Source organism: Nomascus leucogenys, chromosome 5, assembly GCF_006542625.1.
Source record: "Nomascus leucogenys isolate Asia chromosome 5, Asia_NLE_v1, whole genome shotgun sequence".
NCBI lineage: Eukaryota > Metazoa > Chordata > Mammalia > Primates > Hylobatidae > Nomascus > Nomascus leucogenys.
The window spans coordinates 4,712,392-4,739,937 of record NC_044385.1 but is presented as its reverse complement, the minus strand read 5'-3'; the positions used below and the strand labels follow the sequence as shown (position 1 = coordinate 4,739,937).

At 40.0% G+C, this 27,546-nt stretch overlaps 1 protein-coding gene across 4 annotated transcripts in view; it reads right to left on the bottom strand.

Moving 5' to 3' along the window:
• AKT3 (AKT serine/threonine kinase 3) overlaps positions 1–27,546 on the bottom strand; it is a 356,898-nt gene that overhangs the window by 20,960 nt on the left and 308,392 nt on the right. The gene's annotated exons all lie outside the window — the stretch shown is intronic.

Sequence of the window (27,546 nt, the reverse complement as noted above, 5' to 3'; positions counted from 1 at the left end):
GCTCCCTAAATCCTTTCCACACTGATCTTTTATCAAATTTTAAATGTTACGAAATCACTCTACCATTTACTATCTTCCTAAAAGTGTCAATGAAAGAACAAAGAGATAATTTTTTGAAGGTTGTTAGGGTGAATCACATTTGGTATTTCTGGTATGGCTGGAATGATCACGAGTGTGTGCATGAACACCAAAGTCTCTGAAGGTAAGAGACTCCACAGACCTTTCTTAGTAACAGGTCACGTGCTACTACCAGATATCTATATTCTTTCTTCTATTGTTCCTTCCAGGGGCTTAAGAAATAGACTGGAGAATTTGAAACTTTCTGGGACAGCTGATGTAGACAGTGATTATGGCATCTTAATTGCCTTAACAACTGTGGTTATTTCCACCACTTTGTGTTGGCATATAGGGTCCAAAATCCAGCGAACATAGATGTTTGCAGTAAAGAATTGCCAACACTATTGCATGTTTAGATTTCCCAGAGACAGTAATCTGGTGCTGTAATTTTTACTTCTCTGAAACAACATGAGAAAGTAGTCAATCATAGGTGGAGATTCTGGTTAATTTAATCTCTATTAAATACTGGCTTCACGCTTTGTGTATATGTAGGTGTGCGTGTACTGGAAAAGCAGGAGTATAAAAGAGGATTTATTTCTAACAAAACTAATGGATATATGGCATACATTATTTAGTTACTTTGTATGCTAAGCTGTGTCATACCAATGAATTCTTCTTGACATAAAACTAGAAACTAAAATAATTATATTTCATTTTTACAAAACTACACGTAATAATTGAAGTTCATGCTGTTAATCTTGTGCCTATATAAAATGCAGCAAGGGGCCCAAAGTATATAACAAATTAATATACCACTATTGTATCATAATATTAGACCTGCCAAAATGAGTACTTTAACTATAAAAGACATTAAATGTTTAATACATCTGCTTTCCTTGCTGGAATTCTGAGGGGTTTGTTAACACATGATATGGATGATTTGCATTACTTTAAAAAGTAATCCCCAGAAATTGGAACTTGTATTTTCTTTTCTGTGATAAATTTTCTCATTCAAAAATAACTTCATAAGCATTCATCCTATTGACTGTAGGTCTATGCCCAGATGATGTTATTCACAAACATCCACAGATACGATACATTATTTGAAGATCTCAGTTATACCTGGAGAGGATTCACCTATAAATTACAACAAAAGGGCTCTCATTAGTGAAACACTGGGAGCCTTTTTAAAAGGCATGAGAGGGTAACAAAGAGACTTTGCATCTAGTAGTGTTAATGGACAAGTTGCATTTATTATATTTATCGGAACTTCACTAAGATCCTAATGAAACAATCTACTTTCTCCCTTCTTCAGCTGATTTTATAGGCTCCGTCCAACATCAGCAGTGTGGCAGCCATTAATCACTATTTCTCTTAGAAATATTCAAGAACATGAGCAAAAGTTGAATAAGTATGCAAACTGGGGAGAAACAACGTAAAGGCAATTTCCAACTTACAAGCTAATTTTGTTATAAAAGCCTATATATGTAAGGCTGGGCACAGTGGCTCACACCTATAATTCCAACAACGTGGGAAGCCAAGGTGGGCAGATCACTTGAGGCCAGGAGTTCAAGACTAGCCTGAGTAACATAGAGAGACTCCATCTCTACAAAAAAAAATTAAAAATTACCCAGGTATGGTAGCACATGCCTGTGATCCCAGCTACTTGGGAGGCTGAGGTGGAAGGCTGAGGGTGAAGTGAGCTGTGATTGCACCACTGCACTCCCCTGGGTGACAGAGAGAGACCCTGGCTCAAAAATTTAAAAAAGAAAAGAAAAAAAAGAAAAATGCAGCCTACATATAAACTGGAAAAAACATGGGACCTGTTTCCATAGATACACACACATACACAGAAAGGCTGTATAATGTAGGTAGGTTACCAGGCAGTAACATTAAGGTCTATTAAACCAGAAATATATAAAAAATATAACATTAAAGCTTCTAACAAGTATCTATTATTTTTATAGAGAAATTCATATTATATTTCTGTAAAGATGATGTGACCAAGACCCCCTCTCTCTCTCTGTCCAGGTTCTAGCACTGACAGCCACAGCCACTGTCTTAATACCACACCAGATGAATGCTGGAGAGACCCAGTGATAGGGAACATTTGGGCTGGGGGATGAACTTGTGGTGAGAAGGAAAGATAGGGGCTTTAAAAGCTGAGGAGGAAGAGGTAGAAGTTCAATTTGAGGCACAGGGGCAAGCAGCAATTTCTATGTTCGGCAAGGAAGCTACTGGGGAAAAGAACCTGTATTTATCCGGAGCTACTATGCCCAGGGGCTGTACTAATTAACTGAACGCAGGAAACCAACTGGAATTTTTTGAAGGACACAGAAGATGCAAGCTATGTTTTGAAGCTCTGGCTCCAAGAAGGGGTAAAAGAATAGCAAGGGGGGGCAGATAAGGTTTTCAACACACACACACACACACACACACACACACACACACACACACACCCCTTTCAGAAACCAATTGGATATCCAAGGCTCCCTTTGCAGGTGTGTACTGGGCAGCTAAACATCAGAACAGGAACAGGCAAATAAATCACAAGGAGTACTTCCTGTTAGCCTGGTAAACTCTCAAACAGGAATTTAAATGATCTGAAATACTCTATTCCCTAAAAAGAAAAAATAAGTATGATTTTTGAGCATCTCTTCAATGTGTCTTTAAACTGACAAAATATTCACATTGAAAATAATCTTAATAGATCTAGTCCAATCCCCTCATTTTAAGATGAAAACACTGAGCCCCTAAAGATTCATACTAAAGTCATCCTAAAGCATCACAATATCAGCCACCACCCAATTAATTTTAATCCAATCCTAACTGCAGCTTCTATAACAGGTCCTTTACTCTTAAAATCTGGGTCAGGCAACCTCTGAAATACTTCTACCACCTCTGAAACACAACCTGCATCACATGAAAATGTAAATCGCCTGCTTATTTATCTGTCTCTTCTACTAAACTGTAAGCAACCGTTTGAAGACAGGGACTTTATCTTAGCTATCTCTGCAAGGCTAGCTGTTGGCACAATACTTACCACAAACTACAGTCATGTGTCACTTAATGACAGGGGTCTCTTCTGAGAAATGCATGTTAGGTGATTGTGTCATTGTCAAACATCATGGAGAGTACTTCTATACAAGCCTAGATGGTGTAACCTACAACACACCTAGGCCATATAGGATGGCCTACTGCCCCTAGGCTACAGCCCTGTACATGTTGCAGTGCTGAATACGGTAGGCAACTGTAACACAATGGCTAAGTATTTGTGTATCTAAATGTAGAAAAAGTACAGTAAAAATACGCTATTATAATCTTATGGAACCACTGTGGTATGTGCGGTGTGTTGATTAAAGCATCGTTATGTTGTGCACGACTTATAGATAAGCACTAAATATTTGGTGAGTAAACACAAGAACATATTCACAGGAGGTTCTTTGGTGTTTCGGCCACTGGTGCCTACTCACCAGGCATCAGTCTCTGCTGACTCCTGAACCATGCATGCACAGGGCAGCCTCCAAGTTCCCTAGTGAAGTCTAAAAGGCATTGTCAAAGGTAATGAAATTACACGTTCTCTAAAAAGAGGTTTGAATTTGTTACTGAGAATTGGGACAAAAGAGAAGGGGAACAGCCATGAATTATCTTTTGGCTGCACTGAACTATCCATAACATACACTGGTAATTCACACTGTTTAAATAAGCTCTCTCACACAAGCTCTTTAAAAGGTTGCACAAACGTGAATCTGTGAGATACTTCCTTGCATGAATACAAAACATTGCTGTGCCACATGAAGAAAAGGTGTACATCTGGCATGCAATAATGCGTAATTAAGAACAAATACTCAGCTTCACTTCCAATCATGGTCAAGCAGCTCCGATTGGATTAACCCTCCTCCATATAACTGTAACCTCAAGAAAAAAACATGAAAACAATCTAAAGGTTCTGGGAAGCAACTGAAAACAGGCAGGTACTAAAGACGAGGTGGGCACTAGGAATAAGGAATGGCACCAAATGAATTTCTCATTTTTATGGCTTTTTGCCTGAAGGTGGGCCCCAGCTTACGCCATTTAGGGTAAAAATCTTAAATTAGAAACCCACAGTTCTACTGCCATGAACAATCAAAGGACAGAGCTTGAACAAGTACAGCAGCTTTAAGGTAAAGGAGGTGAAATTCCAGAAAAGAGGCAGCCAAAGAGAAGAAGCCCTAAAATCTCAGTATAAAGTCTGCCCAGATCTCTGACTTTTGAACCACACATGCACAGGGCAGGCTCCAAGCTCCCTAGTGAAGTCTAAATAAACCAACCTGAAATCTTAACCCATTGGAAAAAAGAAAGCATTTGCAGTTTGAGTTCATCCATGATGACTGGCCCAAGAAAATAAAAAATTCAGTATTCTTTGCTGCAACCTAACCGAATTCGCAGGCACAACATACCAGTCACAATGCCCAGGATACATTCCAAAATGACTCAGCATTAAAAAAAAACAAAGGAAACAGGACCCATACACTAGAAAAAGACATCAAAGGAAACTGATGCTCTGATGATCTCATGTTGAAATTAGTAGACAAATATTTTAAAGCAACTTTATAATTATCTTCAATGACGTAAAGTAAAATATGTTCATGAGTAAAAAGGTTGAAAATCTCAGCAGAGACACAGAAACTATTAGGAAAAGGACCAAATGGAAAAATCTAAAATAAAAAAAAATAAAAAATCTGAAATAAGAAATTCTCCCTATGGGCTTAGAGCACATTGGAGATTATATAAGAGTCAGTAAACTTGATATACCAGCAGAGATTATTATCCAATTTGAATAGCACAGGAAAAAACAAGCAGAACTTCATACCTGTTGGACAACTTCCAAAAGTAAGAAGAAAGAAAGAAAGAAAGAAAGAGAGAGAGAGAGAGAGAGAGAGAGAGAGAGAGAGAAAGAAAGAAAGAAAGAAAGAAAGAAAGAAAGAAAGAAAGAAAAGAAAGAAAGAAAGAAAGGGGGAGAGGGAGGAGGGGAGGGGAGGGGAGAAGGAGAAGAGGAGGAGGAGAGGAGGGGGAGGAGAAGAGGAGGAGGAGAGGAGGGGGAGGAGAAGAGGAGGAGGAGGAGAAGAGGAGGAGGAGGAGAAGGAGAGGAGGGGGAGGAGAAGAGAAGAAGAGGAGGAGAGGAGGAGGAGGAGAGGAGGAGGAGGAGGAGAGGAGGAGGAGGAGAGGAGGAGGAGGAGGAGGAGGAGAGGAGGAGGAGGAGGAGGGAGGAGGAGGAGAGAGAGGAGGAGGAGGAGGAGAGGAGGAGAGGAGAGGAGGAGGAAGGAGGAGAGGAGGGAGGAGGAGGAGGAGGAGGAGGAGGAGGAGGAGGAGGAGGGAGGAGGAGGAGGGAGGAGGGAGGGAGGAGGAGGAGGAGGAGGGGAGGAGGGAGGAGAGGAGGGGAGGAGGAGGGAGGAGGAGGAGGAGGAGAGGAGGAGGAGGGAGGAGGAGGAGGAGGAGGAGGGGAGAGGAGGAGGAGGGGAGAGGAGGAGGAGGAGGAGGAGAGGAGGAGGAGGAGGAGAGGAGGAGGAGAGGAGGAGGAGGAGGAGGGAGGAGGAGGAGAGGAGGAGGAGGAGGAGGAGGAGGAGGAGAGGGAGGAGGAGAGGAGGAGGGAGGAGAGGAGGAGGAGAGGAGAGGAGGAGGAGGGAGGAGAGGAGGAGGAGGAGAGGAGGAGAGGAGGAGGAGGAGGAGGAGGGGAGGAGGAGGAGGAGGGAGGAGGAGGAGAGGAGGAGGAGAGAGGAGGAGGAGGAGGAGGAGGAGGGAGGAGGAGAGGAGAGGAGGAGGAGGAGAGGAGGAGGAGGAGGAGAGGGAGGAGGAGGAGGAGGAGGAGAGAGGAGGAGGAGGAGAGGAGGAGGAGGAGAGGAGGAGGAAAAGGAGGAGAGGAGGAGGAGGAGAGGAGGAGAGGAGGAGGAGGAGGAGGGAGGAGGAGGGAGGAGAGGAGGAGAGGGAGGAGGAGGAGGAGGAGGGAGAGGGAGGAGGAGGAGGGAGAGGAGGAGGAGGAGAGGAGGAGGAGGAAGAGGAGGAGGAGGAGGAGGGAGAGAGGAGGAGGAGGAGGAGGAGGAGGAGGAGGAGGAGGAGGAGAGGAGGGAGGAGAGGAGGAGGAGGAGGAGGGGGGGAGGAGGAGGAGAGAGGAGGAGGAGGAGAGGAGGAGGAGGAGAGGAGGAGGAGGAGGAGGAGGGAGGAGGAGGAGGAGGAGGAGGAGGGAGGAGGAGGAGGAGGAGGAGGAGGGAGGAGGAGGAGGAGGAGGAGGAGAGGAGGAGGAGGAGAGGAGGGAGGAGGAGGAGGGAGGAGGGGAGGAGGAGGAGGAGGGAGGAGGAGGAGGAGGAGGGAGGAGGGGAGGAGGAGGGGAGGAGGAGGAGGAGGGAGGGGGGGAGGAGAGGAGGGGGGGAGGGGGGAGGGGAGGAGGGGGGGAGGGAGGAGGGGGGGGAGGAGGAGGGAGGAGGAGGAGAGGGGAGGGGGAGGAGGAGGGAGGGAGGAGGGAGGAGGAGAGGGAGGAGGGGAGGAGGGGAGGAGGAGGAGGAGGGAGGGGAGGAGGGAGGAGGGAGGAGAGGAGGAGGGAGGAGAGGAGGAGGAGGAGGAGGAAGGAGGAGAGGAGGAGGAGGAAGGAGAGGAGGAGGAGGAGGAGAGGAGGAGGAGGAGAGGAGGAGGAGAGAGGAGGAGGGAGGAGGAGGAGGAGGAGAGGAGGAGGAGGAGGAGGAGGAGGAGGAGGAGGAGGAGGAGGAGGAGGAGGAGAGGAGAGGAGGAGAGGAGGAGCAGGAGAGGAGGAGGAGGAGGAGAGGAGGAGGAGGAGGAGGAGGGGAGGAGGAGGAGGAGGAGGGAGGAGGAGGAGGAGGGAGGAGGAGGAGGGGAGGAGGAGGAGAGGAGGAGAGGAGGGGAGGAGGAGAGGAGGAGGAGGAGGAGGGAGGAGGAGGAGGAGGAGAGGAGGAGGAGGAGGAGGAGGAGGAGGAGGAGGAGGAGGAGGAGAGGAGAGGAGGAGGAGGGAGGAGGAGGAGGAGGAGAGGAGGAGGAGGAGGAGGGAGGAGGAGGAGGAGGAGGAGGAGGGAGGAGGAGGAGGAGGAGGAGAGGAGGAGGAGGGAGAGGAGGAGGGAGGAGGAGGAGGAGAGGAGGGAGGAGGAGGAGGAGGGGAGGGAGGAGGGAGGAGGAGGAGAGGAGAGGAGGAGGAGGAGGAGGAGGAGGAGGAGAGGAGGAGGAGGAGAGGGAGGAGGAGGAGAGGGAGGAGGAGGAGGAGGAGGAGGAGGAGGAGAGGAGGAGAGGAGGAGGAGGAGAGGAGGGAGGGAGAGGAGGAGGAGGAGAGGAGAGGAGGAGGAGAGGAGGAGGAGGAGAGAGGAGGAGGAGGAGGAGGAGGAGAGGAGGAGGAGGAGAGGAGGAGGAGAGGAGGAGGAGGAGAGGGAGGAGGAGGAGAGGAGGAGGAGGAGGAGGAGGAGGAGGAGAGGAGGAGGAGGAGGAGGGAGGAGGAGGAGGAGAGGAGGAGGGAGGAGGAGGAGGAGCAGGAGAGGAGGAGGAGGAGGAGAGGAGGAGGAGGAGAGGAGGAGGAGGAGAGGAGGAGGAGCAGGAGAGAGGAGGAGGAGGAGGAGGAGGAGGAGGAGAGGAGGAGAGGAGAGGAGGAGGAGGAGGAGGAGGAGGGGAGGAGAGTGAGGAGGAGGAGGAGGAGGAGGAGGAGGAGGAGGAGAGGAGGAGGAGAGGGAGGAGGAGGAGGAGGAGGAGGAGAGGAGGAGGAGGAGGAGAGGAGGAGGAGGAGAGGAGGAGGAGGAGAGGAGGAGGAGGAGAGGAGGAGGAGGAGGAGAGAGGAGGAGGAGGAGGAGAGGAGGAGGAGGAGGAGGAGGAGGAGGGAGGGAGGAGAGGAGGGGAGGAGGGAGGAGGGAGGAGGAGGAGGGAGGGAGAGGAGGAGGAGGGAGAGGAGGAGGAGGAGGAGGAGAGGAGGAGGAGGAGGAGAGGAGGAGGAGGAGAGGGAGGAGGAGAGGAGGAGGGGGAGGGGGGAGGAGAGGAGGAGGAGGAGGAGGAGGAGAGGAGGAGGAGAGGAGGAGAGGGAGGGAGGAGGAGGAGGAGGAGGAGGAGGGAGGAGGAGGAGGAGGAGGAGGAGGAGAGGAGGGAGGAGGAGGAGGAGGAGGAGGAGGGAGGAGGGAGGAGGAGGAGGAGAGGGGAGGGAGGAGGAGAGGAGGAGGAGGAGAGGAGGAGGGAGGAGAGGAGGAGGAGGAGAGGAGGAGGAGGAGAGGAGGAGGAGGAGGAGAGGGAGGAGGAGGAGAGGAGGAGGAGGAGAGGAGGAGGAGGATGGGAGAGGAGGGAGGAGGAGGAGAGGAGGAGGAGGAGAGGAGGAGGAGGAGAGGAGGAGGAGGAGAGGAGGAGGAGAGGAGGAGAAGGAGAGGAGGGGGAGGAGAAGGAGTGGATGGGGAGGACAGGGAGGGGGAGGACAGGGAGGGGGAGGACAGGGAGAGGGGGGAGGAAAGGAGGGGGAGGATGGGGGGGAGGACAGGGAGAGGGGGGAGGAGAGGAGGGGAGGACAGGGAGAAGGGAGAGGAGGAGGAGGAGGGGAGGGAGGAAGAGGAGAGATAGATAATAAGACAGAAAATATATTTCAAGAAATAATGGCTAAAAGTTTTCCAAAGTTAAAGGAGGATATGCAAGAGAATCAAAAAGCTCAGGCGACTCCAAGCGGAATAAATAGGAAAACTCACCTAAACACATTATAGTCAAAAGGCTTAAAACCAGAGTCTGTCACGGTTCCATGAGAGAAGCAGAACTACTCTGTGTATGTGTAAAGAGATTATAGGTAATTGAATTTACCTGATTGTGGGAGCTAGTTATGTTGTCTCTGTAAGGCTGTTGTCTCCAAGTTCACTGCTTGATGTCCATAAGACAGTAAGTTGAGAAGGGAAGATGCAAGCAAAGCCAGGAGAGGAAAGATGAAATGGAATCTAGAAGCACAAGCTGGAGCCCAGGAGGATAGACTGAAACCCGTGTTAATTCGTACCGCCTGACCGTGCTGGTGTGGATATCCTGCAAAAGCTGGGACCTTCATCATGGAGCTAAACACACACTCCAGCCCAGAAGCAGGCTCAAAGGCTAACAGGATGCAGGAGGAGGTGGAGCTGATGCAGGCCTGACCACTGCCATGTACCAATAAGATGGTCTAGCAGACAACATAAATGAGCTACAAAATGGCTTTTCCATCACGTCTATCCTCCAAATCTCCCATGAGAATCTTAAATAGCAAAAGGAATCCTGGGAAATGTGGCTCAATCTAGTCAACTGACATATTACAAAGCCATCACACAAACAAAAATATCTTGAAAACAGCCAGTGAAATATACCACATAACTTGCAAGGAAGAAATATTTAAATATGTACTTACTAAACTATCAACTCACAATTTTATATTCAGTAAAAATATCCTTTAAGAATGAAGGCAAAATAAAGACATCATCCCACAAAAGAAAACAAATTTTTTGCCAGCTGCACTACAAAAAAGGTAAAAAAAAAAAAAAAAAAAAAAAAAAAATTTAGAGTGAACGGGAATTATTCCAGAAGAAAACATGGATCTTTAAGAAAAAAAATGAAGAAATGAAAGTGTTCTGAAATTAGACAGCGGTGATGGTTGCAAAAGTCTGTCAAGACCCTAAAAACCATGGAAGTGTATACTTTAAAGGGTGAATTATCTCAATAAAAAATTAACAAAAGAATAACACTGGAAATAGCAAAAACGTAAAAAAATAATACTAACAGTCCTAACTTAGAATCTGTAACAGATATGAAGATTAACCTTCAAATAGAAACACAGATGTTTAATGAATAAACCGAAACACTTAAAATTAATATAATAAGGTCTGGAAGATTCACTTAGGCCCTTTCAGAGGAGACATTATTTCATTGAGGCCTCTCTGTGCCTTGCACATGATAGATAAAAATATTACTTATTTAATCAGTTGCCATCCTATTGAAATGAGTATCAACCAAGTGACCAAAATAAACTATAAAAAACCTAAATTACTTTCTAGAGACAAGACTTTTTCTTCTTTTCTGAAGGAAATCTCTGAAAAATAAGTAGGAATGCAATAAGTATTAAGATCCATTTCAAAATAATCCAAACATTCTAAATCAATCTTCCTAGAATACCTCTTAAATCTCTGTTTTAAGTTGTGCTTTATATAATACTTATATAATTATGTTTTATAATCATTATAATTTTTTCTTTCGAAGAACAAAGCTTTAGCAGTCAGCATAAAATTGGGCTTTGGGATTTTCAACCTCAGCTGGGCCCTCCAGCAATCTGTACCTCTTTATAGGTCCCTACTTGGGTTTCTCTCTAGCTCCCTCTGAGCCTATCCCTACATGTGACAGTCACTGTCTTAAAACTTCTAATATTAACCATAAAACATTCTTCTCACTCTTAATAAGAAGGCAGAACTTCTGCCATAAAGATGGTGGGACTTATACCTGTAGTCCCAGCTATTCGGGAGGATCCCTTAAGGCCAGGAATTCGAGGCTGCAGTGAGCTGTGATGGTGCCACTGCACTCCAACCTGGGCATTACAGCAAGACCCTATCTCTTAAAACACACATACACACACACACACACACACAGAGAGAGAGAGAGAGAGAGAGAGAGAGAGAGAGAGAGAATTTGAGGCCTTCAGTCAGAAACTACCATAACTTTCTGCCTAAATGCTTATAAACACATCTGCTCTGGTGGGCATCTTACTTCTTTCCAACTGATGTCACTACAAGGGTATCCCACCTCCTTTCTACAGGTTAGCTATGCTTCAGAGATCTTACATTTTTTTCTGTATTTATTCACTTTACATCTTACTATCTGTATGTTTTTATCTTAAATATTACTTTTTTCTATGTAGCTCCAATTTCACACTCCCTTTTGGATCATTCCCCTGAGTATAGGAAATAAATATCACCCATTCTATGTGTTCCCTTTAGCTACTGCTCCTTTCTTAACTCTTCAATTTTCTCTATTTTTTAAATTTGAGGTTGAGTGGCACACACATAGGTTTGTTATACAGGAAAACTGCGTGTCATGGGGGGGTTTGGTGTACATGTCGTTCCATCACCCAGATAATAAGCACAGTACCTCGTAGGTCGTTTTTTGATCTTCCTCCTGCCCTCTACCCTCAAGCAGGCCTTGGTGTCTGCTCTTCCTCTCTTTGTGTTGATATGTACTCAATGTTTAGCTCCTACTTATAAGTGAGAACATGCGGGATTTTGTTTTCTGTTCCTGTGTTAGTTTGCTTAGGCTTATGGCCTCCAGCTCCATCCGTTTTGCTGCAAAGGACATGATCTTGTTCTTTTTGATGACTGCATAGTATTCCATGGCATATCTGTACTACATTCTTTATCCAATCTGTAACTGATGGGCATTTAGGTTGATTCCATGTCTTTGCTATTATGAACAGTGTCGTAATGAACATATGTGTGCATGTGTCTTTAGGGCAGAAGAATTTACATTCCCAATAATGGGACTGCTGAGTCAAATGGTAATTCTGCTTTGAGTTGAGATATTGCCAAACTGCTTTCCACAGTGGATGAGCTAATTTGCATTTGCACCAGCAGTGTGTAAGTGTTCCGGTTTCTCACAAACCTTGCCAGCATCTGTTATTTTTTGACTTTGTAATGAGGGCCATTCTGACTGGTGTGAGATGGTGTCTCACAGTGGGTTTAATTTACATTTCTCTAACCATTAGTGATGTTAGACATTTTTTCATATGCCTGTTGGCCACATGTATGTCTTCTTTTGGGAAGTGTCTGTCCATGTCCTTTGCCCACTTTGTAATGGAGCTTTTTTTTTTGTAAATTTGTTTAAATTCCTTATAGATTCTGAATATTAGACCTTTGTCAGATGCATAGTTTGCAAATATTTTCTCCCATTCTGCAGAGGTCTGTTTACTCTGTTGATAGTCTCTTTTGCTGTGCAGAATCTCTTTAATTAGGTCAAGTTTTGTTTTTGTTGCAATTGCTTTTGGAGTCTTTGTCATGAAGTCTTTGCCAAGGTCTATGTCCAGAATGGTATTTCCTAGGTTATCTTATATGGTATTTTCTATAATTTTAGGTTTTACATTTAAGTCTTTAATCTATCTTGAGTTGATTTTTGTATATGGTGTAAGGAAGGGGTCCAGTTTCCATCTTCTCTGCATATGGCTAGCCAGTTATCGCAATATCATTTATTGAAGAGGGAGTCCTTTCCCTATTGCTTCTTATTGTTGACTGTGTCAGAGATCAGATGTCTGTAACTGTGTGACATTTCTGGGCTATTTATTCTGTCCCATTGGTCTATGTGTCTGTTTTTGTACCATTACCATGCTGTTTTGGTTATTATAGCCTGCAGTATAGTTCAAACTTGGGTAATGTAATGTCTCTGGCTTTGTTCTTTTTGCTTAGTATTGCCTTGGCTATTCGGGTTCTTTTTTGGGTCTACATGGATTTAAAAATAGTGGTTTTTTTTTTTTTCTAATTTTGTGAAGACTGTCATTGGTAGTTTGAATAAGGATAGCACTGAATCTGTAAATTGCTGTGGGCAGTATGGCCATTTCGACAATATTGATTCTTCCTAACTATGAGCATGGAATGTTTTTCCATTTATTTGTGTCATCTCTGATTTCTTTGAGCAGTGTTACATAGTTCTCATTGTAAAGATCTTTCACTTCCCTGGTTAGCTGTATTCCTAGGTATTTTATTCTTTTTGTGGTTATTGTGAATAGGATTGCATTCTCGATTTTGCTCTCAGCTTAGATGTTGTTGGTGCATAGGAATCCTGATTTTTGTACATTGATTTTGTATTCTGAGATATTGCTTATGTGAATTTGTCAATTTTTGTTAAGTTGTTTATTGGATTGTAGAGCTGTTGGGCAGAGAAGATCGGGTTGTTTAGCTATATAGAACCATACTGTCTGCAAACATGGATGGTTTAACTTCAGCAAATTTTTAAAAACCTGAAATCATACCAACCACACTCTCAGACCACAGCACAATAGAAAGAGAAATCAATACTAAGAAACTCTCTCAAAACCATATAATTACATGGACATTAAACAACGTGTTCCTGAATTACTTTTAGGTAAATAATGAAATTAAGGTAGAAACCAAGAAATTCTTTGAAACGAATGAGAACAAAGATACAACATATCAGAATCTCTGGGCCACAGCTAAGGCAGTGTTAAGAAGGAAGTTTATGGCACTAAAGGCCCACATAAAAAGTTAGAAAGATCTCAAATTAACAATGTAACATCACAACTAGAAGAACTAGAGAAACAAGAGCAAAGCAACCCCAAAGCTAGCAGAAGACAAGAAATAACCAAAATCAGAGCAGAATTGAGGGAAATTGAAATGCAGAAAAAGTACAAAAGATGAACAAATCCAGGAGTTGGTTTTTTGAAAGAATTAACAAAAAAGACTGCTAGCTAGAATAACTGAAACAGAGAGATGATCCGAATAAACACAATCAGAAACGACAAAGGGGACATTACTACTCTTCAATTTTCTTGAGTAGCCTAAGCTTGGTGTTCTATTTAACTTATACTTGAATTAAAAATAAAAAAAGAACTAGTTTAAGCATTAAGAACAGAAAATAAGATAACCAAGTCTAATGGATGTTAACATTGTACTATATGTATTTTCAAACATGTTTTTTTCAGATGTAAAACAGTTACTGCTAAATACCTATTTCTTCCTACTCATTAATGTTCAACCATTCTATCTTTCTCTCTCTCTCTCTCTATCTTTTGAGACAAGGCCTCGTTCTGTCACCCAAGCTTGGAGAGCAGTAGAGTGATCACGGCTCATTGCAGCCTTGATCTCCTGGGCTCAACTGATCCTCTCACCTCAGCCTCCTGAGTAGCTGAGACTACAGTCATGCGCCACCATGCCTGGCTAATTTTTTGTTATTTTTGGTAAAGGTGGGGTTTTGCCATTGGTCTTGAACTGCTGAGCTCAAGGAATCCTCCTACCTTGGCCTCCCAAAATGCTGGGATCACAGGAATGAGTTACTGCACCTGGAAATGTTCAACCATTTTAACCTGTGAGAATGGCAATCGCCTATGATTCAAGCGAATATTGTCCTGAAGTTACTTCATATCATTTGCATGAAAGTTTTTATACTTTTCTCCCATATATATATTTGGTCATAAATACAATGCTTTTTATGGTGCATTTTCAGTTTTTGTAGTATGGTATTCTGTAAATATCCTCAGTAATTTGTTTTTCTGTGTTTGTTTTTTGAGATTTATCAATATTGATACTTATAAATTTGAGTTACTCTTTTTTTATTCTTGAATAGTATTCTACCATAAGAAAAAACTGCACTGAATCTGTATTATCATTTTGAGCACTCTCATCTTAAATTAAATATCCAATATATAAACATGAGATGTCTTTCCATTTATTTATGTCTTCTTTCATTTCTTTCAGCAATGTTTCGTAGTCGGCAGTGTATAAGTCTTGTGCCTCCTTGGTTAAATTTATTCCTAAGACATTTTTTGATGCTATTTTAAATGAAATCGATCTTCTTAAGTTCCTTTTTACATTGTTGATAGCTAGTATATAGAAATACAATTATTTCTAGCTTGCTTTTGCATCCTGCAACTTTACTGAATGTATTAGTTCTAAGAGAGCACAAGTGTGGCATGTATGTGTGTATGTTTTAGGGTTTTCTACATATAAGATCATGTCACATGTTAGTAGGGGTAGTTTTATTTCTTCCTTGCAAATTTGATTGCTTTTTATTTCTCTTATTTAACTCCTCTGGCTACAGCTTCCAGTGTCACGTTAAGAGAAGTGTTGAAAATGGGTATCTTTGTTTTCTTCCTTATCTCAGGGGAAAAACCTTCAGTCTTTCACCATTGAATACAACGTGAGCTGAGGGTTTTCCAAACCATAGAAATGATCCCTTAAAGGACAGTCTTTCCAAGAATTTTTCATATATGACCCTTATCATGTTGCGGCAGTTTCCTTCTATTCCTAGTTTTTTTTTTAGTGTTTTTATCATAAAGGAGCGAATTTTGTCAAATGCTGCCAATCAGTTGAAATGATCATGCAGGTTTTCTCCTTCATTCTATTAATGTGGGACATTACACTGATTAATTTTTATATGTTGAACATCCTTGCATTCCTGGAATAAATCTAATTGGTGAAGGTGTACAATCCTTTAACTATACTGCTGAATGGTTTGCTAGTATTGTTAGGAAATTTCGCATCTGTATTCATTAGGGACATTGGTCTGTAGTTTTCTTTTCTTACAATGCCTCTGGTTTTGACATCAGGATAATGCTCCCTTCATAGAGCAAGTGAGAGAGTGTTCACTCCTCTTCAAATTTTTGGAAGAGTTTGAGAAGGACTGGCATTAATTTTTCTTTAAGTGTTGGGTAGACTTCCCCAGCAAAGCCATCTGGCCCTGGGCTTTTCTTTGCTGGGAGGTTTGTGATTAGTGATTTGATTTCTTTAAGAGTTACGGGGTCTATTTGGATTTTCAATTTATTCTTAAGTCATTTTGGTGATCTGTGTGTTTCCAGGAATGTGTCCATTTCATCTAGGTTACTCAACTTGGTGGCATACAGTTCTTCAGAGTATCATCTTATAACCCTTTCTATTTCTCTAAAGTCAGGAGTAATATCCTTTTTTCATTTCTGATTCAATATTTCATTTTTCTCTTTTTCCTCCTTAGTCAATCCATTTAAAGTTTTGTCAGTTTTGCTGATGTTTCAAATAACCAACTTTTGGTTTTGGTCATTATTCTCTATTGCTTTTCAATTATCGATTTCATTTATTTCTGTTGTAATCTTTACACCAATAAATTGGTTAACCAAAATAATGAAGAGGTAAAACTACCAAAAAGATATAACAATACTACAATTTGGGTGCATCTAAACGTGGAACTAAAAAAATGTCAAAACTGATAGAACTATAAACGGAAATAGTCAACACCATAATTATAGTTGAAGGTTTCACTTCTCTCTTAGTAACTGATAAAAGCAAGTCATTAAACTATCAGTAAGGATGCAGAAGACTTAACACTATTAACCAACCAATTCTATCACTGACATTTACAGAATATTCTACACAAGAACAAAGTACCCATGGCAATTGTACTATTTGTGAAATGATATGGTGCTATTTAAAAGAGGACTTGAATTAGTTACAAATGTATACTTCAAACTCAAGGGCTGGCAGTTAAAAAAGTATAATTTATTCAATTAATATGTTATGAGAGGGAAAAATGTTGCCTTACACAATGCTCAATTAAACCAGAGAAGGCAGAATAAAAAATGGGACACACACACACACACACACACACACACACAAAGAAACAGCAAGGGCAATGAATAAAAAACTGTAAGAAGGCCGGGCACAGTGACTCACGCCTGTAATCCCAGCACTTTGGGAGGCCGAGGCGAGCAGATCATGAATTTAGGAGACCGAGACCATCCTGGCTAACATGGTGAAACCCCATCTCTACTAAAAATACAAAAAATTAGCCAGGCGTGGTGGCGGGCGCCTGTAGTCCCAGGTACTCAGGAGGCTGAGGCAGGAGAATGGTGTGAACCCAGGAGGCGGAGCTTGCAGTGAGCCCAGATCGTGCCACTGCACTCCAGCCTGGGCAACAGAGCGAGACTCCATCTCAAAAAAAAAAAAAATCGTAAGAAATATGGTAGATATTAATCCAACTGTATCAATTATCATTTTTAATGGCAGTGGTCTAAAGACATCAGCTAAAAGACAGAGACTGTCAGAGTAGATTAAAAAAAACAAGATCTAACTATATGGTCTACAAGAAACCCACTTTAAATATAAAGACACTGATAGATTAAAAGTAAAGGGATGGAAAAACATAGGCATGCTCACAGTAATTTAAAGAAAGTGGGAGGAGCTATATTAATTTAAGACAAAGTAGGGCAAGGAAAACTATCAGAGATAAAGAGAGGCATTACATAATGATACCTAGGCCAATTCTCCAAAAAAACATAACAGTCCTTAATGTGTATGTGTCTAGCAACAGAATCAAAATACGTGAGGCAAAAATTGATAGAACTGGAAGGAGAAACAGATGACTCTACTATTATAGCTGGACACATCAACATGTCCCCCCAGTCAGTTAAGGACATAACTGAACTAAACAGCACCATCAATCAGCGGGATTTAATATCAACATTATGGAATATTTTATCCAAGAAAAGCAGAACACCTAACTCTTCTCACACAGAACATTCATCATGACAGACCATGTTCTGGGCCATAAAATGCACCTTTAACAAATTTTAAAAATCATATAAAAGTATGCTCTCAGACACAATGAAATTAAACTGGAAATCAGTAACAGAAAGATAGCTGGAAAGCTCCAAAATACCTGTAGACTAAACAACACATTTCTAAACAACACACATATTAAATAATTCAATAAAACTTAAAACTATTTGTAACTAAATGAAAATAAAATATCAAAATTTGTGACACATAGTTAAAATAATGCTTAGAGGAAAATTTATAGCATTGAATGCACAAATTAGAAAAGATAGAAAACAAATAATCTAAGCTTTCAGGTTAGAAAATTAGAAAAAGAGCAAATTAAATCCAAAGTAAGGAGAAGAAAAGATATAATTAAAATTAGAGCAGAAATCAATGAAACGGAGAATAGAAAATCAATGGAGAAAAACTAACAAAAGCAAAAGCCAGATCTTTGTAAATATCAATGAACTGATAAACCTCTAGACATGTTAAATAAGTGTATTTCTATCAGCTCCCTTGCATTAAAATTTTAAAATATATTTTAAAAATTTCAATAGCTTTAGGGGTACAGTGGTTTTTGGTTACATGGATGAATTGTATAATGGTCAACTCTGGGCTTTAGTGTACCCATCACCCAAATAGTGTACGTTGTACCCAACAGGTGACCTTCATCCTTCACCTCCCTCTTCCATCGTCCCCTCACTCTGAGTCTCCAGTGTCCACTCTACTACTCTGTAGACCTCTGCATACCCACAGCTTAGCTCCAGCTTCTAAGTGAGAACATGCAGTATTTGATTTTCTGTTCCTGAGTTACCTCACTTAGGATAACAGCCTTCAGTTCCATTTAAGTGCTGCAAAATACATTATTTTGTTCTTTTTTATGGCTAGTGATATTCTGAGGTGTGTTTGTGTGTGTGCACATCCCATTTACTTTATCCACTCATTGGCTGATGAGGACTTAGGTTGATTCCCTATCTTTGCAATTGTGAATTGTGCTGCAATAAACATGAGTATATATATCCTTTTGTATAGAATGACTTCCTTTCCTTTGTGTAGATACCTACTAGTGGAATTCCTGGATCGAATGGTACATCTACTAGTAGTTCTTTGAGAAATCTCCATACTGTTTTCCACAGAGGTTGTACTAAGTTACATTCCCACCAACAACATGTAAGCATTCCCTTTTTACCGTATCTACATTAACATCTGTTGTTTTTTGACTTTTTAAAAATGACCATTCTGATTGGGGTAAAATGGTATCTCACTGTGGTTTTATTTTGTAGTTTCCTGACGATTTGTGATGTTGAACATTTTTTTCCTATGTTTGTTGGCCACTTGCATATGTTTTCAAGAAATGTGTATTCACGTTGTTTGCCCAGTTTTTAATGGAATTATTTGACTTTTTTCTTGCTGATTTGAGTTCCTTATAGATTCTGGGTATTAGTCCTTTTTCAGAAGTAAAGTTTGCAAATATTTCCTCCCAATCTGTAGGCTGTCTATTTACTTTGTTGATGATTTCTTTTGCTGTGCAGAAATTTGTGAGTTTAATTAAGCCCCACTTATTTATTTTTGTTTTTACTGTATTTGCCTTTGGGGACTTAAGTCACAAATTCTTTGCCCAGGTCAATCTCTGGAAGAATTTTTCATAGGTTTTCTTCTAGAATTTTTTATGGTTTCAGGTCTTACATTTATGTCTCCAATCCATCTTGAGTTAATTCTTGCATTTTTAATAGTGTTTGTTTTGCGCATGTAGATGCTGTTATTTGGTGCAAATAAATATGTTTCGTCATTTATGCTACAAATGATCTACTTATCACATTTACTATCTGAAATCTACTTAGCCCCAAATTATTATTGTTGCCTCGGTTTACTTTTTGTGTCATTTGATGATTAAGCTTCTCCTCATTGTTATTTTTTCCAGTTTGCTGTGTAATTTTATTCTAGGTGAGATTTTTTTGCAAGGAACATCTAGTTATATTTCCTAACCCAATTTGAAGGCTTTTAAAGCTTTAACTGTATACATTTTATGCCAGAAATAACACTGGTTTTGACAGCTGTTTGTGTTTTTATATCCTAAGTACAATGCCTCATGATAAAAAGAAGACACTAATTATAAGGTTTAGCCATCAGAATGTCTAGCAGATATTCGGAACACATCTTTCTTTGACCCACAGTTTAAAAGTGGGCCATTATTTGAGTGTGATAAGGGAAATATCAAATAGAAACCTATTTTCAGCCTTTCATCTCTCTTCCACTGGTGCATCTGTTCTACTCCTCTGGCTTTGCTTCACTTGTAAAAGCAGTAGCTTACAATCATTAACCTCTGCGTAACTGCCATCAATCACCAAGCTCTTCAGGCTGAATATCTCAACCAGAAAGTAGAAAGTCACAACTCAGAAAAGTTCCACATCAACTCTGGAATGATGCTTCACAAATGATCTTGATATACCTTGCAAAAATGTGTCCTCAAACCAACTTCCATTATTGACCATGAATATTTTCCAGCACTCAATCCTAAACTTCCACATTCTCACTGCTTCCCTCCCTCCTGACTTCCCTTTCAAATTTTCTCTTCCCTCTCTCCTATCCATTTCCTTAGCCCTCTCCTCCTTAATCATTTCCACAGCTCTAATTAAACTCTGAATTTCTAGACATATTTATTTCCATTTTCACTTCCAAAAGTTAGTGCTATATTTCTAGCCATTAGACAATTCTATCTGAAATTAATTACCAAAACCAGCTATAATCCTCTTCCTAAACTTTCTCCCAGTATTTTCCCCAGTATTGTCAGACTAAAATAAGAGTCCTCAATTTCTTGATAATTTTTATGGAATTCACACTTCCTTTCCCTTCGTTGCCTATGTTCTGCTATAGTAAGGGCTCTGTCACTTAACACTGTATTACTGCAGTAGTCTCTTAACGAGATTCCCTTTTCCAGACTCTTCTCCCTAAGAGTCTATTCCAACAAAACTTGAAAAAAATCCAATTACTGTGTGTCATTTCCTTATTTCAGCATCTACAGTTCTGGTAAGTGGATCAAGCAAACATACGAGGTCAACTTTAAAGAAGCCGCACTATATTCACAGGCCACCTGTCCGCTGTTTACATCCAGATTCTATCCACCACAGATTCCCAGTTTCTCCTGTCAGCATATCTTCATGCACTTCTCTTACTACTTTTTTTTCTCACATTGTTTTCCCATTCTGAAATGTCACATTTCCTTCATTTCCCAATCCTGTATTCCTTCAAACACATTTTTCCATGAATTTTTCCAAACCCAGGGAGGTGGAAGTGGAGTTAAAGGAGCCTTATAATAAAGAAAAACAATCAAGAAAACAATTATGGCAGGTAGAAGCATAGTCTACATAAAGGAATGGAGAGTGCTAATAATGGTTAATGTGTAGCATTTTCAACCACTTTAAAATATAATTATCTAAAGCAAAATCTAATTACCATTACCATGTATTGTGGTGCTTATTAACATACGTGAAAGTAAACTGTAAGAAAATAATAGCCTAAAGAATAGATGGAGGAAATAGAAATATGCTGTTGTATGAAAATTGGTTATGACTCAAGGTAGACTAAGTTAAACATGTGTACTGCAAACTCTAGAAACAACCTCCAAACAGTAAAACAAACATACAAGAAGACAATAGCAGTGATAAAATGGAACCATAAAATATTCAACAAATCCAAAAGAAGGCAGACAAAGAGAAAAAAAGGAACAAAGAAAAAAATAAACAGCAAGATGGTATATTTAAACCAAACTATATCATTAAGTGCATTAAATGAAAATGGGCTACCCATTACATAAAGTCATATTTTCTAATGAATAAGAAAAAAACCAGAATCAACTATATGCTGTCTAAAAGAATATCCACTTAAATATAATTGGCATAGGTTAAAGGTATAATGATGGGAAAAGATATATTACACAAAAGCAAAAGAAAGATGGAGTACTTATATTAATATCAGATGAAGTAGATTTCAAAACAAATATTGCTGCCATCTATACAGAAGAACATTTCCTAATGGTAAGGAGGTAAAGATGAGTGCAGTGATGTATGCCTGCAATCCCAGCTACTCAAAAGGCTGAGGCAAGGGGATTGCTTGAGCCCAGGAATTAAATCCAGCCTGGACAAAATAGCAAGACCCCATCTCTTAAATAAAAAGAAAAAGAAAAAGAAAAAAAGATGAGGTAAATTCACCAAGAAAACAATCCTTAATCTAAATATGTATGCAACTAACAATGAGGCTTCAAAATACATAAGGCAAAACCTAAAAGATAAAGTCCATGATCATAGTTGACGATTATCAACAATATTTTTCAGAAACCAATAGAACAAGTAGGCAGAAAATCAGTAAGAATATAGAAGACATGAACAATACTACTAGCTGTCTTGACCTAATGCACACTGGTAGAACAATTTATGCAATAAAAGCAGAATACAGTTGACCCTTGAACAACATGAGTTTGAACTGCATGGGCCCAGGTACACCCGGATTTTCTTCTGCATCTGCCACCTCTTGAGACAGCCAAGTCCAATCCCTCCTCTTCCTCAGCCTACTCAACATGAAGACAATGAGGAGGAAGACCTTTATGATAATCCACTTCCACTTCATAAATAGTAAATATATTTTCTCTTCCTTATGATTTTATTAATATTTCCTTTCCTGTAGCTTACTATATTATAAAAATACAGTACATAATACAAATAACATACAAAATATGTGTTAATCAACTGTTCATTAAGGCTTCTGGTCAACAGTGGGCTACTAGTAGTTAAGTTTCTGGGGAGTCAAAAGTTACTGGGTTTTTGAGCACGGTGCCCCTAACTCCCGCATTGTTCAAGGGTCAATGTATAGATTCTTTCAAGTGTATAAAGAACATACAGCAACATAAGCCATTTTCTGGGCCATAAAACAAATCTTTTAAAGTGTAAAACAATTAAAATCATATCAAATATGTTCTCCAACCACAAGAGAATTAAGCTAGGAATCAGTAACAGAAAGATACCTGAAAAATCCATATATTTGGAAATTAATCAACACACAAATAACCCTTAAGAAGGAATCACAAGGGGAATTAAAACTCTTTTGAAACAAAAGCACAGCACATCAAAATGTGCAAAGCATGACTAACAGTCCTTAGAGAGAAACTTAACTTAGATGACAAATTCCTTGAAAGACACAAAGAGCAAAATTCATCTGAGTAACAACAGATAACCACAACAGCCCTGTAACTATTAAATAAATTGAATTCACAGTGAAAAACTTACCAACAAAGACAAAACTCCAGGTCTAGGGAGAGCTTCACTGGTAAATCCACCAAATATTTCATTAATAAATAATACAAATCTCATACAAACAATTCAATAAAATTAAAGAGAAAGGAAGAGTACTTCCTCTTTTGTTTTTAAAAAGCAAACATGATCCTAAAGTAAAAATTATACAAAGACATTTTAGGAAAAGAAGATGACATAGTAATATCACTCAGGATTTCAGGATGCAAATATCCTTAGAAATACAATGTACCAACGCTAGCAATATATAATAACACATCATGTACAAGTGGTTTTTTCAACAGGAATGCAAGGTTCACTCAACTTTGGAAAATCAATGTTAATTCACCATTTTAATAGAACATAAAAGTGAAAAGCCATATGATCATTGCAGTAAGTGCAGAAAAAGCTTTAATAAAATTTAATAACCATTCATGATTTTAAAACCTCTCAGTAACCTAGGACTAGAACTTCCTCAATCTGATAAAGGAGGCGTAAAACACCTATTATAACATCATGTTTTTACAACATATTCAAATAATTCTGGGCTTAGAGAAGACTTATAAAAATATAGTACACATAGTTACCATATGCCCTTTACCCACTTTCCTCTAATGTTAGTATCTTATATAGCCATAGTATGAATATCGAAACAAAAAAATTAACATCAGTGCAATACTATTAACTAAACTACCAACTTTATTTCGATTTCAATAGTTTTTCTACCAATGCCCCTACCTAGTCCAGGACCCAACCCAGGATCCCACATTGCAGTTAAGTCATCATGCCACTTTAGTCTCTCCAATCTATGAGAGTTCCATCATCATTCTTTGTCTATCATGAGGCTGACACTTTTAAAGTTATCAGGCCAGGTACTTTGAGGAAAGTCCTTCCATGTGAGTTCTTCAGGTTTCCTCATGATTATATTGAGGTTATGCATCTTGGAGGAGAGCACTTCAAAAGTGCTGTGCCCTTCTCAGAGCATCTTATCATGGGTTCCATGAAGTCAACATCTTACTGGTGATGTTAACCGTGATCACTTGGTTAAAACTGTGTTTTCCAGATCTCTCCACTGTAAAGTTAGTCATTTTACCTTTGTAAATGATAAATGTTCACAGGGAGATATCTTGAGAGTATGGAAATATCCTCTTTCCTAAACTTTTGCTTACTAATTTTAGCATTCATAGGTGAATTCTGAATGAGCAATTTTCACTCTGGAGTTCTAATGGTGATTTTCTACTTTCCTCACCTCTTTTACATTAATTGGAATTCATCTGTAAGGAAGACATGTCCCTCTCAACACTTTATTTATTTAGACAATCAATCACTTATTTATGCAATATAGACTCAGGATTACATATTTCATCCTTTGGATCATAAACTAACACTATATTTATTTTATTACTGAAATTGTTTCAGCTTTTGCCACAGGACCCTTCAGGTTTGGCTTTTTTCTATGTTTTGACTTTTTTTTTTTTTTTTAAGGCTCCCTCCTTACTTTCTGACACCACAAAATTCTCCAGGCTCATCTTTTTTTCTTCCCCTCTACTAGTACTGAAATCAGTCACGTCCTCAAGGAGCCTTGGTTCCTTTTACTGGAGAGTAGTATTTGGAAACCCAGATCAGGCTGCTAGATGTGCCCATTAACATCATATTTAATGGTAAAAGGTGCTTTTCTCCCTAAGACTAGAAACAAAGTCAGGATGCTGACGCTTACCACTATTCAACATTATAAAGAAGGTCTTAGCCAATACAGCAAGGCAAAAGAAGAAAATGCATACAGATTAGAAATGAAGTAAAACTTTATTTACAGAAAATATGATTGTCTTTGTAGAGAACTGTAAGTAATCTATAAAAAAGGTTACTACAACTAATTCTTGCAAGCCTGCAGGAGAAAAGGTCAATATGAAAAAAACCAACCGTATTTCTATATACTGGCAGTAAAACAAAGTGAAAATGAAATTTTAAATATCATTTCCCTTGGAAGACATGAAACACTTAAAGATAAACCTAACAAAATTTGTGTAAGACTTAAACATTGAAAATTACAAAACATTACTGTGAGAAATTAAAGACCACCTAAATAAATGAGAAATAAATTGCATTCATGGATCCGAAGACTCATTGTTAAGATGTCAGCTCTCCCTAAATTTATCTACAGATTCAACACAATCTCACACAAAATCTTAGCAGACTGACAGAGTGTAAAATTTATGTAGAAATCTACATAGACATTAATCTAGATAAATTCATGCTATAAAACACCCTGCTAGAGAATCTTAAAAGCTTGAAGGTACTTAAAGGATCATATCTTTTGCATGAGTAAATGACCTGTGATTTCCACAAAGAAAGCAAGAAGCAAATCCAGGACCAGGATCCAACTTTGTTCTTTCATGTTTTGATACTGTGCTCTTTAGAGTGGTACATCATGCTACTTGTAATTAAGATTACTTTCACTTTTTACTTTGCCTAGAAGGAGATTCAGATCTCCTCAACAGATGCCATAATCTCTAGATGTGCCATCACCTCTCGATGTGCAGCAATAAGTAGAAAAATAATCAATAATTATGTGATAATAAAGAACAATAAATTTATCAAAACTTATTAATAAAAATGTAACAATAATCCCTGATCTTAGGAATGAATTGACTTTTACAATAAATTACACATTTTAAAGATATAAGGACTCCATTAAAATGTTTTATTTTATAAATTATTTAGTAATTTACACTAAAACACTGAAATTTTAACTGAATTCATTAAAACAGCTACTAACCCCCAGGCTGGTTCTCAAAATTAATTTCATGTGCATCTGTGATATGATACAAACCCAAATAGACTCAATCACATTTTCCTTTTAGAAAGAAACTCAAATTTAAAAGTGCTGCTATAATAAAGTTGCTCCTTCAAGTATGTATGGGGCAGCAGAGAACACCAGAGCCTCACGGGTCACACAGGACACCGTGAGTAAGCCTGTAGATGGCACCAATCCACGACCAATCTATTGTTTACAGAAACAGTCATTTTTGGTTGTGCTTCTTTATGCAAGATATTTAACACCTTTGCTCAAATTAAGTGGCAGCCATTTAAAAAAAATAATTATAACGACTTGAACGAATTTATCTACATACGTCATCAGAAGGTGTTTTGGCAGCTCCTCCTCCCTGCCAGAGCTGCTGGCTCGCCTGATTCCATTCCCACATAGTAGCTCCTGGCTGTCTTACTATCACCTTTACACTGGGCATGTCTAACCCAGTGGAGCTGAGATAGGATAGGCCTTGCTTCCTTACTGGTATACTGGTTGGGCTCTCAGAGCTTTCTCCAGGTGGGGCCAAACTCTTATTTAACATGAATAGCTGAACACTGAGATAAGGAAACTTTGTAGCAAATCTTATTTCCTCACAGGACTAAGAAGGTCCATATTTTGGCCCTTCCTTGAATGTACAGGGCCACATTGGTACCTCAACCATTGTCTCTTAAAGAAATGGTTCTTTTCCTCTTTTTTTTGGAGTAAGTCCTCCTAGAAGAGGGTGTCTAGAAGAGATGATATTTAATTGTAGCTTATTATTAGCTATTTATTAAAAACAAAACCATGCATGATTTCTGGGAGACATAGCAAGCCCTTCTCTCTTCCAGGTTCTTCTGTAGTGTACTGACACAATGAAGACAGTACATAGCTCATTAGAGGCATTCTTATATATGCATGCAACTCACAAGGAACATCCTCAGTGATACAAAGTGGGTGTAAAATTGTCTATAAGAAGTGAATAAACATTTAGGACATTTAAGAATGCTCAAGTGCTTCTCATAAAGGTTGTGAAGGATTCAGTACTTAACATGGTACTTTATACATAGTAGAAACTCAAGATATGTGAGTTGAATCGAGTAGAGGTGTCTAATATGATGCACCTATTTTAAATTCCTAGTTACAAGAAACAGATAGAAAATCACCATACTCCCAGTGACCAATAACATAATACAGACATGAAGTGCTTGTGTTACTTCCTCCTAACTCATCTAATTCGTATGACATAATTCTATCTTTACCTTAAGGCTTAACAGAGAAGAACACTTGGCACATAACAGACCCCAAATAAGTGTTGTTGACCAATAAATGTTTCAGAGAAAAATATGAAATGTTGGAATAAACTGAAATGGATGAACTAAAAATAATTACAGAAAAATTCTGAGTAAATTATTGACTGAAAAACATTTCATAGTAAAAATTTTATACAAGCATCTGAAAATCAAAATATCAAAATCCCTGTCTGTACTAACAATATTTGAGGTAGTAAAAAAAAAAAAAAAAAAAAGGCAGGGGGAGCGGGGGACAGACATAATAATTTCCTGTTCCTGAACTTAAGCAAAAATTGCAGTATTAAAAACAAGAAGGGTGGGTGCAGTGGTTCACGTCTGTAATCCCAGCACTTTGGGAGGCCAAGGAGAGAGGATTGTTTGAGCCCAGGAATTCAATACCATACCGGGAAACATGGCAAAACCTACAAAAAGTACCAAAAACTTAGGCAGGTATGGTGGCTCATGCCTGCAGTCCGAGCTACTTGGTAGGCTGAGGTGAGAGGATCACCTGAGCCTGGGGAGGTAGAGGCTGCTGAGCTGTGATCGTGCTGTGCCACTGCACTCCAGCCTGGCCAACAGAGACCTTGCCTCAAAAAATAAATAAATAAAAAGTAATAAGCAGATCACAATAAAACTAAACATATATAATTAGTAGTGATTGTTTTTGTTTTTGTTTTTTTAAGAGATTGGGTCTCACTCTGTCATCCGGGCTGGAGTACAGTGGTGTAATCATAGCTCACTGCAGCCTCAACCTCCTGTGCCCAAGCGATTCTCCTGCCGGCCTTAGCGGCCTCCTTAGGAGTGCGCCACCACGCCCAGCGGATTTTTTTTTTTTCTTGTAGAGATAGGGTCTCACTGTGTTGCCCGTGCTGGTCTCAAACTCCTGGCCTCAAGTG